Here is a 14,598-nt window from a genome sequence, read left to right on the forward strand (position 1 = left end):
TATCCAGCTCTTAGTCTATCCCTCTAACCCACCTTTTGTTTAGTCTTATATCTATTTTAAGTGTTGTATAGTAATGCTGGGTGCTTTCTGCTGGTGATTACTCGTCTCTTTCATTCCCGCCTACTGGATTGGCTCGTTTGGGGGGGGGGGATTGCTCGTTAACTGGTACCAAGCTATTGTATGTTAAATAGAAGCCCCCGAAAATGTTAAAGAAATGTTGTACATTTATAATCGAGTTTACACAAAAATGTTACAAATTCAGTACATTTAGTTGGCACAAAAATTCAGTACATTATTCACATAAGAGAAAGTCATAATAATGATCAAACACATAATCATAACAATTCAATACACCTCGGGCGGCAACAGTGGAGCCTAATAGTCATTATTTCGTAAAATATAAGATAAAGCTTCTCTGAGTAGATCAACCATGCTATCGCGTTGCTAAGAAGACCAAATTAAGAGAGCCGAACTGAGGCACGCAAAGACTGTAGTAACTGATAAGCAAAGCCATAGAAGAATATATCAACTTTTGAGAGATAAATAATCTAACCTGACAACTGGCTATACCTGTCACCTACATATATAGCTGCGCTTCGCACCTGTCCAGTGTCGTCATTCTTGCTTCCACTTCCATGGTAAGCGGAGATATTTGCTGTTAGAGGAATATTACCATTACACACTCCAGTAGTCATCCACAGCAACACTGCCCAACCGCTTGAGCTCAGTTACATGCCCGCTCCGGTGCCAGGTAAGTCCAGATTGTTGCGGATTACATCATGTAAAACTGTTCATGTAGCAGCAAACGGGTTTCGGGGAGTTAAGCCACTGTTGTGGGTTGCATCCTGGGAAGGTCAGCTCCTGGCCTTGAAGGACCTTAGGCTGACAGGCTTCCTATCCTCAACCATGGAAAACCTTGAGTTTGTGGTGAAATTTTGACAAAGTTCCTAGGCTACTGAGGTCACGTAACAAAGTGCTCCTTATCTTAAATGTTTTGATGGGATTCCCTTTAACCATCTCGTGGGTATTGCCCTCGTTTCATTTCTCCTTTTACCTCCTCTCTCCTCTGTGTTCCTCTCTTTACTCTCACTCCCCCCCCCCCTTCTCTCTCTCTCTCTCTCTCTCTCTCTCTCTCTCTCTCTCTAACAACATCGTGTTGCTAGACATGTAATTCAAGGAAGCATGACTGGTAATCATTACACTTGCGATAACTGACTCGCTATCATCAGTTGCTGAGAAAACACACACGCACAGGTGTGTGTAACTAGGTGTGCTTGCGGGGGTTGAGCTTTGGCTCTTTAGTCCCGCCTCTCGACTGTCAATCAACTGGTCCCTACCTGTTCTCATAGTTTTTTTTTCACTTCCTGATGCTCTAATATGTTTACTCATACTCGCTTTTAGTGTTGTGAATCTCGTTGGCTTCAACGACTTCTGCTTCAAGTGCGTTCCATACGCACTTGACTTTTTCCTACTGTTTCTACGACAAATTTGTGCGTTCAGTTTCCACCTGCAGCCCTGCCCTCCGTCATCTGGATAACACCATTTCCACTTCATCTATTGTTCTTGTTCTTGTTGTAGATTCAGCTACTCGGAACATGTTCCAAGTAGCACGGGCTATGGTGAGCCCGTAACTTACCTGGCACAGGAGCGGGGCGTTCATCTATTCCTCCCGGTATCGCTTATATTGCGATCATGTCACCTCTGCTCTTCATTGAATGTAGCTAGATCTGATGCCTTTGTATATGGACAGTACAAAACGTCTATCCTGTTACTCTAAATAAAAGTTTTTAACACTGGCTAACAAATTTCATCTTGCGAAATGGATAGCTCAATATATATTATGCCGCGCTCGTGGCATGAACTCTGTAACTCTATATAGCTTAGACTAGCGCCAATTCAAGATTATTCGAGTTTATTACAAATTACACAAAATACCTAACGATATTCAGAAAGCTGTAATTACTGGGCTACGTGTAAAATAACTCCCATAATAATAATCAGACTATGCAAATGGGAATAAACGAAAAAGTAAAACACAAGTGAGTGAAAATATTCGATGTTTTCCTTAGAGTCGGCCACAGAGAGGAGGAACCAGCTTGGCCCAGGGCGACGCCATTGTTGCTACCCGCGCCACCCTCAGTTACTGACCCCGCCCAGGATGCAACCCCACAACAAGTTGACCAACTCCCGAGTACCTACTTACTACTAGGTAAACAGGAGCATTAGGTGAAAGGAAATGTGCTCAACCATTTCTGTCCCGCCCGGGATTCGGACCGGGAATTCTCGATTGTGGGTCGAGAACGAACCCGACTGTACTACCGGGGCCCTAAACCAGATTTACGCCAGATTCATCAGTTACGCATGTGCTACGCACCTGCTGTGCATCTTTTCTCAATCTTTGGCGGCTTTGTTTAGATTTATTAAACAGTTTAATGAGCCTATAGGTTCATTTAAAAGCAAGTGTCATACTGAAGAATACGTAGCCTCATTAAAGACAGGTGTCTTACTGAAGAATACGTAGCCTCATTAAAGACAAGTGTCTTACTGAAGAATACGAAGCCTCATTAAAGAACATAAGAACATAAGAACAAAGGTAACTGCAGAAGGCCTATTGGCCCATACGAGGCAGCTCCTATTCTATAACCACCCAATCCCACTCATATACTTGTCCAACCCGTGCTTGAAACAATCGAGGGACCCCACCTCCACAATGTTACGCGGCAATTGGTTCCACAAATCAACAACCCTGTTACTGAACCAGTATTTACCCAAGTCTTTCCTAAATCTAAACTTATCCAATTTATATCCATTGTTTCGTGTTCTGTCCTGTGTTGATATTTTTAATACCCTATTAATATCTCCCCGGTTATGTCCATTCATCCACTTGTAAACCTCTATCATGTCACCCCTAACTCTTCGCCTTTCCAGTGAATGCAACTTAAGCTTTGTTAATCTTTCTTCATATGAAAGATTTCTAATTTGGGGAATTAACTTAGTCATCCTACGCTGGACACGTTCAAGTGAATTTATATCCATTCTATAATATGGCGACCAAAACTGAATTGCATAATCTAAATGGGGCCTAACTAGAGCAAGATATAGCTTGAGAACCACACCAGGTGTCTTGTTACTAACGCTGCGATTAATAAATCCAAGTGTCCGATTTGCCTTATTACGAACATTTATGCATTGATCCTTTTGTTTTAAATTCTTACTAATCATAACTCCCAGATCCCTTTCGCAATCCGACTTCGCAATCACAACACCATCTAGCTCGTATCTTGTAACTCTATCATCATTACCTAACCTCAGAACTTTACATTTATCAGCATTAAACTGCATCTGCCAATCCTTTGACCATTTCAAAACCCTATCTAGATCAACTTGAAGTGATAGTGAGTCCTCCTCCGAATTAATTTCCCTACCGATTTTCGTATCATCGGCAAATTTGCAAATGTTGCTACTCAAACCTGAATCTAAATCATTTATATATATTATAAACAACAGAGGTCCCAGGACAGAGCCTTGAGGCACTCCACTTACAACATTTTCCCACTCTGACTTGATTCCATTTATACTAACTCTCTGTTTCCTTTGGTATAGCCATGCCCTAATCCAGCTTAATATAGCACCCCCAATACCATGAGACTCTATTTTTTTTAATCAGTCTTTCATGTGGCACTGTATCAAAAGCTTTGCTAAAGTCAAGGTATACAACATCGCAATCCTTACCACTATCAACTGCCTCAACAATGCTAGAATAAAAAGATAACAAATTTGTTAAACATGAACGGCCATTTATAAAACCATGTTGCGACTCAATTATTAATTTATGTTTTTCAAGATGAAGACGAATTTTATTTGCTATTATAGATTCGAGTAACTTTCCCACAATAGACGTTAGGCTAATTGGTCGATAGTTAGACGCAAGTGATCTATCTCCTTTCTTAAAAACTGGTATCACATTAGCAACTTTCCAAAACTCTGGCACTCTGCCTGACTCTATTGATTTATTAAATATGGTTGACAGTGGGTCACAAAGCTCCTCTTTGCATTCTTTAAGCACCCTAGCAAACACTTCATCCGGCCCTGGGGATTTGTTTGGTTTGAGTTTTACTATTTGTTTAAGAACATCCTCCCTGGTAACTGCTAAACTCGTCAACCTGTCCTCGTCCCCACCCACATAGACTTGTTCGGCTGAAGGCATATTGTTAAGTTCCTCTTTAGTAAATACAGATACAAAATATTTATTAAAAATACTACTCATCTCTTCATCACTATCTGTTATTTGACCTGTCTCAGTTTTTAATGGACCTATCCTTTCCCTAGTCTTAGTACGATATAACTGAAAAAACCCTTTAGGATTTGTCTTTGCTTGCCCTGCTATGCGAACTTCATAGTTCCTTTTTGCTTTCCTTATCTCTTTTTTAACATTTCTAACCAGTTGTACGAATTCCTGTTCTAAAGTGACCTCCCCATTTTTAATCCTTTTGTACCAAGCTCTCTTTTTACCTATAAGGTTCTTCAAATTCTTTGTTATCCACTTTGGGTCATTAGTATACGATCTATTCAATTTGTATGGTATACTACGTTCCTGTGCTTTGTTTAGAATATTCTTAAATAAGTTATATATTGAATCCACATCGAAATCCCCATTTAAGTCACCTAACGCTGGGTTCATGTCTCGCTCCAAGACCGGCCCACACCCCACACCCAAGCCTTTCCAATCAATTTGACCCAAAAAATTTCTTAGGCTATTAAAATCAGCTTTTCGAAAATCTGGCACTTTAACAGAATTTTCTCCTACTGGTCTATTCCATTCTATGCTAAATCTGATTTCTTTGTGATCACTGCTCCCTAGCTCACTCCCTATTTCGATGTCATTAATTTGTGTTTCCCTGTTAGTTAAGACAGGTGTCTTACTGAAGAATACGAAGCCTCATTAAAGACAGGTGTCTTACTGAAGAATACGAAGCCTCATTAAAGACGGGTGTCCTAACACAGAAATCACAATAACGTGATGCACCAAATGAACAAAATTGAACACTTTTTTAACTATGTCGTAGCTCAGTCGATTAAGACAGCGTCTGGGATGCTCCCGGACGCAGGTTCGAATCCTCGTTACGGCCCTTGTGGATTTGTTTAGGTGTCCTATTCGAGGACAGGAATCCTACATACAAGGATGCTTGACTATTGCACCTATAAATTTAGTGGTGGAATATTTGTACATATAAATTCATATTAGTCCAAATATTTGTGTCTGTCCTGAGCTCCGCAGCTTCCAGACAGGAACCGAAGACTCGGCTGGAGTTTTCATTCTGGATCGCCACACTCGAGTCCCTGAAACAGGAGGCTGGCAGCTCTTGGGTCTCTGGTTGTGTCAATGAGCCTAGAACCAAATTCTCTTGAGAAAACACAAGGCACCCTTACCCCAGGGGCCAACTGCATTAGATGCTATGGGAACAAATGTGTACTCTCACACACACACACACACACACACACACACACACACACACACACACACACACACACACACACACACACACACAGGCCTGAGGGAACTGTGCCTTACGACACTAGAAAGAAGAAGGGAGAGGGAGGACATGATAGGGACGCATAAAATACTCAGGGGGATTGACAGAGTGGACATAGACGAAATGTTCACACGGAATAGTAACAGAACAAGGCGACATGGGTGGAAGCTGGAAACTCAGATGAGTCACAGAGATGTTAGGAAGTTTTCTTTTAGCGTGAGAGTAGTGGAAAAATGGAATGCACTTAAGGAACAGGTTGTGGAAGCAAATACTATTCATAATTTTAAAACCAGGTATGATAGGGAAATAGGACCATAGTCATTGCTGTAAACAACCGATGCTCGAAAGGCGGGATCCAAGAGTCAATGCTCGACCCTGTAGACACAACTAGGTGAGTACACACATTGGGGGCCTGGTAGCCTGGTGGATAGCACGCACGACTCGTAATTCTGTGGCGCGGGTTCGATTCCCGCACCAGGCAGAAACAAATGGGCAAAGTTTCTTTCACCTTGAATGCCCCTGTTACCTAGCAGTAAATAGGTACCTGGGAGTTAGTCAGCTGTCACGGGCTGCTTCCTGGGGTGTAGTGCTAATAGCTGTGGGGGAAAAAAAAGTAGTTAGTAAACAGTTGATTGACAGTTGAGTCACTGGTTACTCCTCTTTCAAGCCTGGCAAAAAGATATCCAGAGACATTGCAGTAGCCATACACAGACTCAGACTTGGTTACAAGTGCTGCTGGGAGGTAATGAACCCAATAGTTAAAGAGTGTCACATCTGTGGAACAGAAGCAGAGGCGCCACTATTGCACTACTTACTGGAATGTGAAGCTACTGAAGCCCTGCGCATCAAACTCAACATTAACCCAACGACAGCAGCTGCATTAGATGTACATTCCACCGCGACTACAATGATTAGAAAAGCCGTTGAGGAATGGGACTCACTAGTGAGCATTCTGCACCTACATCCACCACCAAGATAATGTTAACAATACAAGACTAAAACAGAAGCGATAAATAAACAGGGGAAAAGGAGAAATCCCCTCCTCCATTTTCAACTTAGACCCAAATATCACAGAAACAAGGCTATCGCGAATAACCAAACTCAATTACGGGCTCACCATAGCCTGTGCTACATGGACACTTCGTTCTGAGTAGCTAAATCTGAAACAACAGTCAGTTGAGAGGAGGGCCGAAAGAGCAAAGCTCAACTCCCGCAAACACAACTAGGTGAACACAACTAGGTGAATACACACAGGGCTCAGGGCTGCCCGGCTAAGTGGACAGAGCTCGGGGAGTTGTAGTGGTTAGCGCCCGGGCTCGACTCCCGGCCAAAGCAGTAACTAATGGGCAAAAATTCTTTCATCTGATTCGCCTGTTCACCTACAGTAAATACTTACGTGAGAGACGGCTGCTACGAGCTGCTTCCTGGGGATGTACTCACCTATTTGTGCTTGCGGGGGTTGAGCTCTGGCTCTTTAGTTCAAGAGACCAAATTATTTGTGTGTGTGTGCGTGTGTTAGAGAAATATATGTTGTAGACATAATAGAGAAAAAAAAGAAGATCGGTTAGAAATGCGGGGTCCAAAAGCTAATAGCTCGATTCTGCAGGTAAAAATAACACACACACACACACACACACACACACACACACACACACACACACACACACACACACACACACACTGTGAAGGAGTTTAAATATATTGTCAAAGCCTCCGGCCATGTTATCTGCCAGCTGCACTTTGCTCGATATAGGTGATGAAACGAGAAACCAAACACATAACAATCGCAGTTGAGCAGATCTTCAGCCTTGAAGAGGATCGAGTCATGTCGTAAGGGGGGAAGGTTCAACATTTTCTGTTGAAGAACTGTGGTGAGGGAGAACAGCCAGGTTCTGTTGAAGAACTGTGGTGAGGGAGAAGAACAAGGTTCAGTTGAAGAACTGTGGTGAGGGAGAACAGCCAGGTTCAGTTGATGAACTGTGATGAGGGAGAAGAGCCAGGTTCTGTTGAAGAACTGTGATGAGGGAGAAGAGCCAGGTTCTGTTGATGAACTGTGATGAGGGAGAAGAGCCAGGTTCTGTTGAAGAACTGTGATGAGGGAGAAGAGCCAGGTTCTGTTGAAGAACTGTGATGAGGGAGAAGAGCCAGGTTCTGTTGAAGAACTGTGGTGAGGGAGAAGAGCCAGGTTCAGTTGATGAACTGTGATGAGGGAGAAGAGCCAGGTTCTGTTGAAGAACTGTGATGAGGGAGAAGAGCCAGGTTCTGTTGAAGAACTGTGATGAGGGAGAAGAGCCAGGTTCTGTTGAAGAACTGTGGTGAGGGAGAAGAACCAGGTTCTGTTGAAGAACTGTGGTGAGGGAGAAGAGCCAGGTTCTGTTGAAGAACTGTGGTGAGGGAGAAGAGCCAGGTTCAGTTGATGAACTGTGATGAGGGAGAAGAGCCAGGTTCTGTTGAAGAACTGTGATGAGGGAGAAGAGCCAGGTTCTGTTGAAGAACTGTGATGAGGGAGAAGAGCCAGGTTCTGTTGAAGAACTGTGGTGAGGGAGAAGAACCAGGTTCTGTTGAAGAACTGTGGTGAGGGAGAAGAACCAGGTTCTGTTGACTCTTCATGTAATAAATGGTTTCTATTCTTAGTTGAAAATTTTTATATAGACTGGTGCTGATGTAAGTGCAATCGTCAACAAAAGATTAATGATATCACTATACGGCTAAAGTGAACGTTTCATAGATGCAACTTAAGTAACTATAACAAAATATAAATAATTCGACCATTGATGTAACTTTCACGACAAGACAAAACCAATCATTAGTTTTGAATAACAAGACTTATTACCTGATAAGAAAATCTTGCGAATATAATTTTATAACCACATAACGCAAATGTGTGAAGCATATACATATGACGATTAGTCAGATATATATTTTCAACACTGGCATGGCGAGATTTCTTTTGATAATTCCCACCTTTCTGAGTGATAGGGCCAGGTGATATCCCACAAGTATATGACACCTGGCTGCCCCCAACCTGATTTCAGTATATCCCGGACAGTCCTAGTGGGAGGTGGTGCCGTGCGCTCTTGAACCTAAGCAAAATTTCCTTGTAAGTGATATCGATGAAAATAGTTAAAAAAAATTCTAAACGAGTTTATATACGTAACCACTTTAGAAAATGGGAGCGTTGGAGTACTTAGCTCGTTACTGTTGTATATATATATATATATATATATATATATATATATATATATATATATATATATATATATATATTTACTCTGAATAAAAGTTCCAAGTAGCGTGGGCTATGGTGAATCCGTAGTAGAAAGTCATGTATAGTGTAAGGTAAATTTTCAATCTCGAAAACTTCATATTAATTTTAATTAATGTTTGTTATAAATGCCCCCTATTTTGGTATATTTTTTGCGGTTTATATTTGTATATTGTTTTTATATTAAATTTTAATAATTTATATATTGATACAATTTTTACATGTTATCGCTGATGGTTTGTACGTGTTGATGGTGATATTTTTTGTTGTTGATAGTATTAATTCAGACGTGAAGTGAAAGTGTAGCAGATAGTGTACTGTCTGGTACACTTTCTCAGTATACTGTCTGGTACACTTTCTCAGTATACTGTCTGCTACACTTTCTCAGTATACTGTCTGCTACACTTTCTCAGTATACTGTCTGCTACACTTTCTCAGTATACTGTCTGCTACACTTTCTCAGTATACTGTCTGCTACACTTTCTCAGTATACTGTCTGCTACACTTTCTCAGTATACTGTCTGCTACACTTTCTCAGTATATTGTCTGCTACACTTTCTCAGTATACTGTCTGCTACACTTGCTTCCCTCAGTTCACCTCTGAAGATAACACTGTCCAAAGTAATAACTCCCGTTTAATAGTCAATATATTCCGACTATCAATGACAACAGTAGTCAATATAGACGTACAGATACAAAGCTTAATGCCTTATTATGTATGTTTAGGACAAAGAAATCCTTGAGTGCTGCCGAAGCTTACATATGTGTCTGAGAAAGCTGGAGGTAATCAGCAACTGCACCCAAGATTAAGGTAAGACCTTTTACACTTCTAATTTGGAAATAATGTGTTATTTTCTACATGTTTTCCAAATTTCTATTTTTTTATAATTGTGATTATTAGTAGCTGCTTAGAACACTTTTATCGAAGGCATTACGTGCGCCATATTTGCCTTCTGCTGCAAATTATGTACAGGTAAATGAAATAGTAATTAAAGGCGAAAAAATACCGGTGTCTCGGCATAATCACTTTACCTTAAGAACAGGCTGAATAGTTCAACTTGTCCTCTGGGAGGGGGTACCCTGAGGGGTAATTAATTCAAAACCAATACGTAATTAGTGTTATTATATAATAATAATAATAATAATAATGTATTCACTAGAAGATACAATGGGTTGGTGAGATTACATAAGATTGGAATTTGTACATTGTTGCATAGCCACTAACACGCATAGCATTTCGAGCAGGTCCTTTATCTGCTCCTTAATTATCTGCTCCCTACCCCATGGTTAGGTTAAGGTTAAGTTAGGCTATGTATGTACAGTGTATTATTCTCTAACATGTGAAAATATGAAATTCGAAAACTGTTCGAGTATCCCCTAGAATTTCATTTGCATGAAAACCATATTCAGACCGTTTCAAAGAAAACGAGTTAAGCATAGACTTGTCATACTTTAAACCAACTATTTATAATACAATAAAGCCATAACTTTAGAATAATCTTTGTTTAGGACTTTGTATTAGTGCAGGGGGTAATGATGTTGGGCGAGTTAGGAGTGAGGAACTGATAAAGAAATTTAACAAAGCAATAGAATTAGTTAGGAGCAAGGGAGGAATCCTGATCATATGTGGCATTCTTCCAAGAAAGGGAGTGGGAAATGAATGGATGTCGAGGGCAATTGGTGTCAATTACCGGCTGGAAAGATATTGCAAATCAAATGCAATATCTTTCATAGACAACTGGGAACACTTCTATGGAAGAAATGAAATATATGCTCGTGATGGGGTGCATCTATCGAGGGCTGGGGTTGTTGTTGTTGCGAACTCGTTGGAACCAGTGGTTAGAGTCATTTGTTTGGGTTTAAACTGTTAGTAGATAGAGGTATGGGAATTGATAGGGAGGAAGGAGGTAATAAAAATGTGTTTGTTGGAGAAACAAATTGGCAAAATGATCAGGGAAAGAGAAGGGCCTCAAAATAACAATTCACTTAGGGTATATTACACTAACACTAGAAGTCTAAGTAACAAAATAAACGAGTTAAATGCTCTTATCTGTACAGAAGAAATAGATATTATTGCACTTACCGAAACGTGGATGAATGTTAGCAGTCTCCGTGGTGTAGTGGTAAGACACTCGCCTGGCGTTCCGCGAGCGCTATGTCATGGGTTCGTATCCTGGCCGGGGAGGATTTACTGGGCGCAATTCCTTAACTGTAGCCTCTGTTTAACGCAACAGTAAAATGTGTACTTGGATGAAAAAACGATTCTTCGCGGCGGGGATCGTATTCCAGGGACTTGCCCGAAACGCTACGCGTACTAGTGGCTGTACAAGAATGTAACAACTCTTGTATATATCTCAAAAAAAAAAAAAAAAATGTAGAAAATAGAGAACTATTAGCTGAATATCAAATAAATGGATTTAAACTATTTCACACAGATAGATATATTAGACGAGGAGGGGGAGTAGCCATATATGTTAGGGACAATTTGAAATTTAGTCTCAAAGAGGGAATCAAAACTGAGCCACATACAGAAACTATTTGGATAGAATTAAACGAAAAAGCAAATATTATTATAATAGGAGTTATATATAGGCCACCAAATTTAGACAGAATGGAAGCAAAGCATCTATGGGATGAAATAACTAGAGCATCTAGATCTAACAGTATTTATGTCATGGGTGACTTTAATTTTAGTGGAATAAACTGGTTGAACAAAACAGGGAATAGTGAAGCAGAAGATTTTCTAGAATTAATTGACGATTGCTTTCTTACGCAACACATTAAGGAACCAACACGGGAAAATAATATTTTAGATTTAGTGTTAACTAACAGGGAAACACACATTAAGGCCATGGAAATAGGGAGTGAGCTAGGGAACAGTGATCATAAAGAAATCAGATTTAGCATAGAATGGAATAGATCTGTAGAAGAAAATTTCGTTAAAGTGCCTGATTTTCGAAAAGCTGATTTCAATAGCCTAAGAAATTTTTTGGGTCAAATAGATTGGAATGTCTTGGGTATGGGGTGTGGGCCGGTCTTGGAGCGAGACATGAACCCAGCGACAGGTGACGTAAAAGGGGATTTCGATGTGGATTCAAAATATAACCTATTTACAAATATTCTAAGCGAAGCCCAGGAACGTAGTATACAATATAAATTGAATAGATCGAATACTAATGATCCAAAGTGGATAACAAATGATCTGAAGAACCTTATAGGTAAAAAGAGCGCTTGGTACAAAAGGATTAAAAATGGGGAAGTCAGTTTAGAACAGGAATTCGTACAACTGGTTAGACATGTTAAAAAAGAAATAAGGAAAGCAAAAAGAAACTATGAAGTTCGCATAGCAGAGCAAGCGAAGACAAATCCTAAAGGTTTTTTTTCAGTTATATCGAACTAAGACTAGGGAAAGGATAGGTCCATTAAAAACTGGGACAGGTCAAATAACGGATAATGACGAGGAGATGAGTAGTATTTTTAATAAATATTTTATATCTGTATTTACTAAAGAGGAACTTAACAATATGCCTTCAGCCGAACAAGTCTATGTGGGTGGGGACGAGGACAGGTTGACGAGTTTAACAGTTACCAGGGAGGATGTAATTAAACAAATAGTAAAACTCAAACCAAACAAATCCCCAGGGCCGGATGAAGTGTTTGCCAGGGTGCTTAAAGAATGCAAAGAGGAGCTTTCCGAGCCACTGTCTACCATATTTAATAAATCAATAGTTAGGTAGAGTGCCAGAGTCATGGAAGGTAGCTAATGTGGTACCAATTTTTAAGAAAAGAGATAGATCACTTGCATCAAACTATCGGCCAATTAGCCTAACGTCTATTGTTGGAAAGTTACTTGAATAGATAATTGCAAATACAATTCGTCTTTATCTTGAAAAACATAAATTAATAAATGAGTCGCAACATGGTTTTACAAATGGCCGTTCATGTTTAACAAATTTGCTATCTTTTTATTCCAGCATAGTCGAGGCAGTTGATAGTGGTAAGGATTGTGATGTTGTGTACCTTGACTTTAGCAAAGCTTTTGATACAGTGCCACATGAAAGACTGATTAAAAAAATAGAGGCTCATGGTATTGGGGGTGCTATATTAAGTTGGATTAGGGCATGGCTATTCCAAAGGAAACAGAGAGTTAGTATAAATGGGGTTAAGTCAGAGTGGGATAATGTTGTTAGTGGAGTACCTCAGGGCTCTGTCCTGGGACCTCTGTTGTTTATAATATATATAAATGATTTAGATTCAGGTTTGAGTAGCAACATTTTGCAAATTTGCCGATCATACAAAAATCGGTAGGGAAATTAACACGGAAGAAGACTCACTGTCACTTCAAGTTGATCTAAATAGGGTTTTGAAATGGTCAAAAGATTGGCAGATGCAGTTTAATGCTGATAAATGTAAAGTTCTGAGGCTAGGTAATGATGATAGAGTTACAAGATACGATCTAGATGGTGTTGAGATTGCGAAGTCGGATTGCGAAAGGGATCTGGGAGTTATGATTAGTAAGAATTTAAAACAAAAGGATCAATGCCTGAATGTTCGTAATAAGGCAAATAGGACACTGGGATTTATTAATCGAAGCGTTAGTAACAAGACACCTGGTGTTGTTCTTCAGCTATATCTTGCTCTGGTTAGGTCCCATTTAGATTATGCAGTTCAGTTTTGGTCGCCGTACTATAGAATGGATATAAATTCACTTGAACGTGTCCAGCGTAGGATGACTAAGTTAATTCCCCAAATTAGAAACCTTTCATATGAAGAAAGATTAACAAAGCTTAAATTGCATTCACTGGAAAGGCGAAGAGTTAGGGGTGACATGATAGAGGTTTACAAGTGGATGAATGGACATAACAGGGGGGATATTAATAGGGTATTAAAATTATAAACACAAGACAGAACACGAATCAATGGGTATAAATTGGATAAGTTTAGATTTAGGAAAGACTTGGGTAAATACTGGTTCAGTAACAGAGTTGTTGATTTGTGGAACCAATTGCCGCGTAACGTGGTAGAGATGGGGTCCCTCGATTGTTTCAAGCGTGGGTTGGACATGTATATGAGTGGGATTGGGTGGTTATAAATAGGAGCTGCCTCGTATGGGCCAATAGGTCTTTTGCAGTTACGCAGGCGATGAGTCACAATAACGTGGCTAAAGTATGTTGACGAGACCACACACTAGAAGGTGAAGGGACGACGACGTTTCGGTCCGTCCTGGACCATTCTCAAGTCCAGGTCGTCCCTTCACCTTCTAGTGAAGGGACGTCAAGATTGTCGTCGTCCCTACACCTTCTAGTGTGTTGTCTGGTCAACATTCTGCAGATTGATTGATGAAGATTAAGCCACCCAAAAGGTGGCACGGGCATGAATAGCCCGTAAGTGGTGGCCCTTTTGAGCCATTACCAGTATCTAGAGCTGATACTGGAGATCTGTGGAGGTGCGACTGCACCCTGCGTGACGGGAGATGTCTCCCGTGAATGTTGGAACATTCTGCAGTTACCTTTGTTCTTATGTTCTTACCGGTGGTGGTGTCAGTGTACTCCTTAATCAAGGCTCCACATCCTGCCTTTCCGTCCTTATGTACCGAGCCATTACACTAAACATAATACGTGTAGGGTGTTTAATATAATTTGTTATATTATTATACATTGGCATATTACCTTCAAGTCCTGGCTCGTACATACTCTTCTTCAGCTGGCGAACACTCTCCACCTCTGCTCTACACTGCATACGTGATGGTGGTAATTGTTCCGTAGGTAATGAAATACATTCTTACAAGACATTATATTT

At 40.4% G+C, this 14,598-nt stretch overlaps 1 protein-coding gene across 1 annotated transcript in view; it reads left to right on the forward strand.

The window, feature by feature from the left end:
• Nucleotides 1–612: 612 nt before the first annotated feature.
• Nucleotides 613–14,598, forward strand: part of LOC123755837 (uncharacterized) — a 40,755-nt gene continuing 26,769 nt past the window's right edge. The window contains exons 1-2 of the mRNA XM_045738716.2: nt 613–638; nt 9,526–9,610. The gene's annotated coding sequence lies outside the window, so the exon portion shown is untranslated. The remainder of the gene's footprint in view (nt 639–9,525; nt 9,611–14,598) is intronic.

This window comes from Procambarus clarkii, chromosome 43 (assembly GCF_040958095.1).
Source record: "Procambarus clarkii isolate CNS0578487 chromosome 43, FALCON_Pclarkii_2.0, whole genome shotgun sequence".
NCBI lineage: Eukaryota > Metazoa > Arthropoda > Malacostraca > Decapoda > Cambaridae > Procambarus > Procambarus clarkii.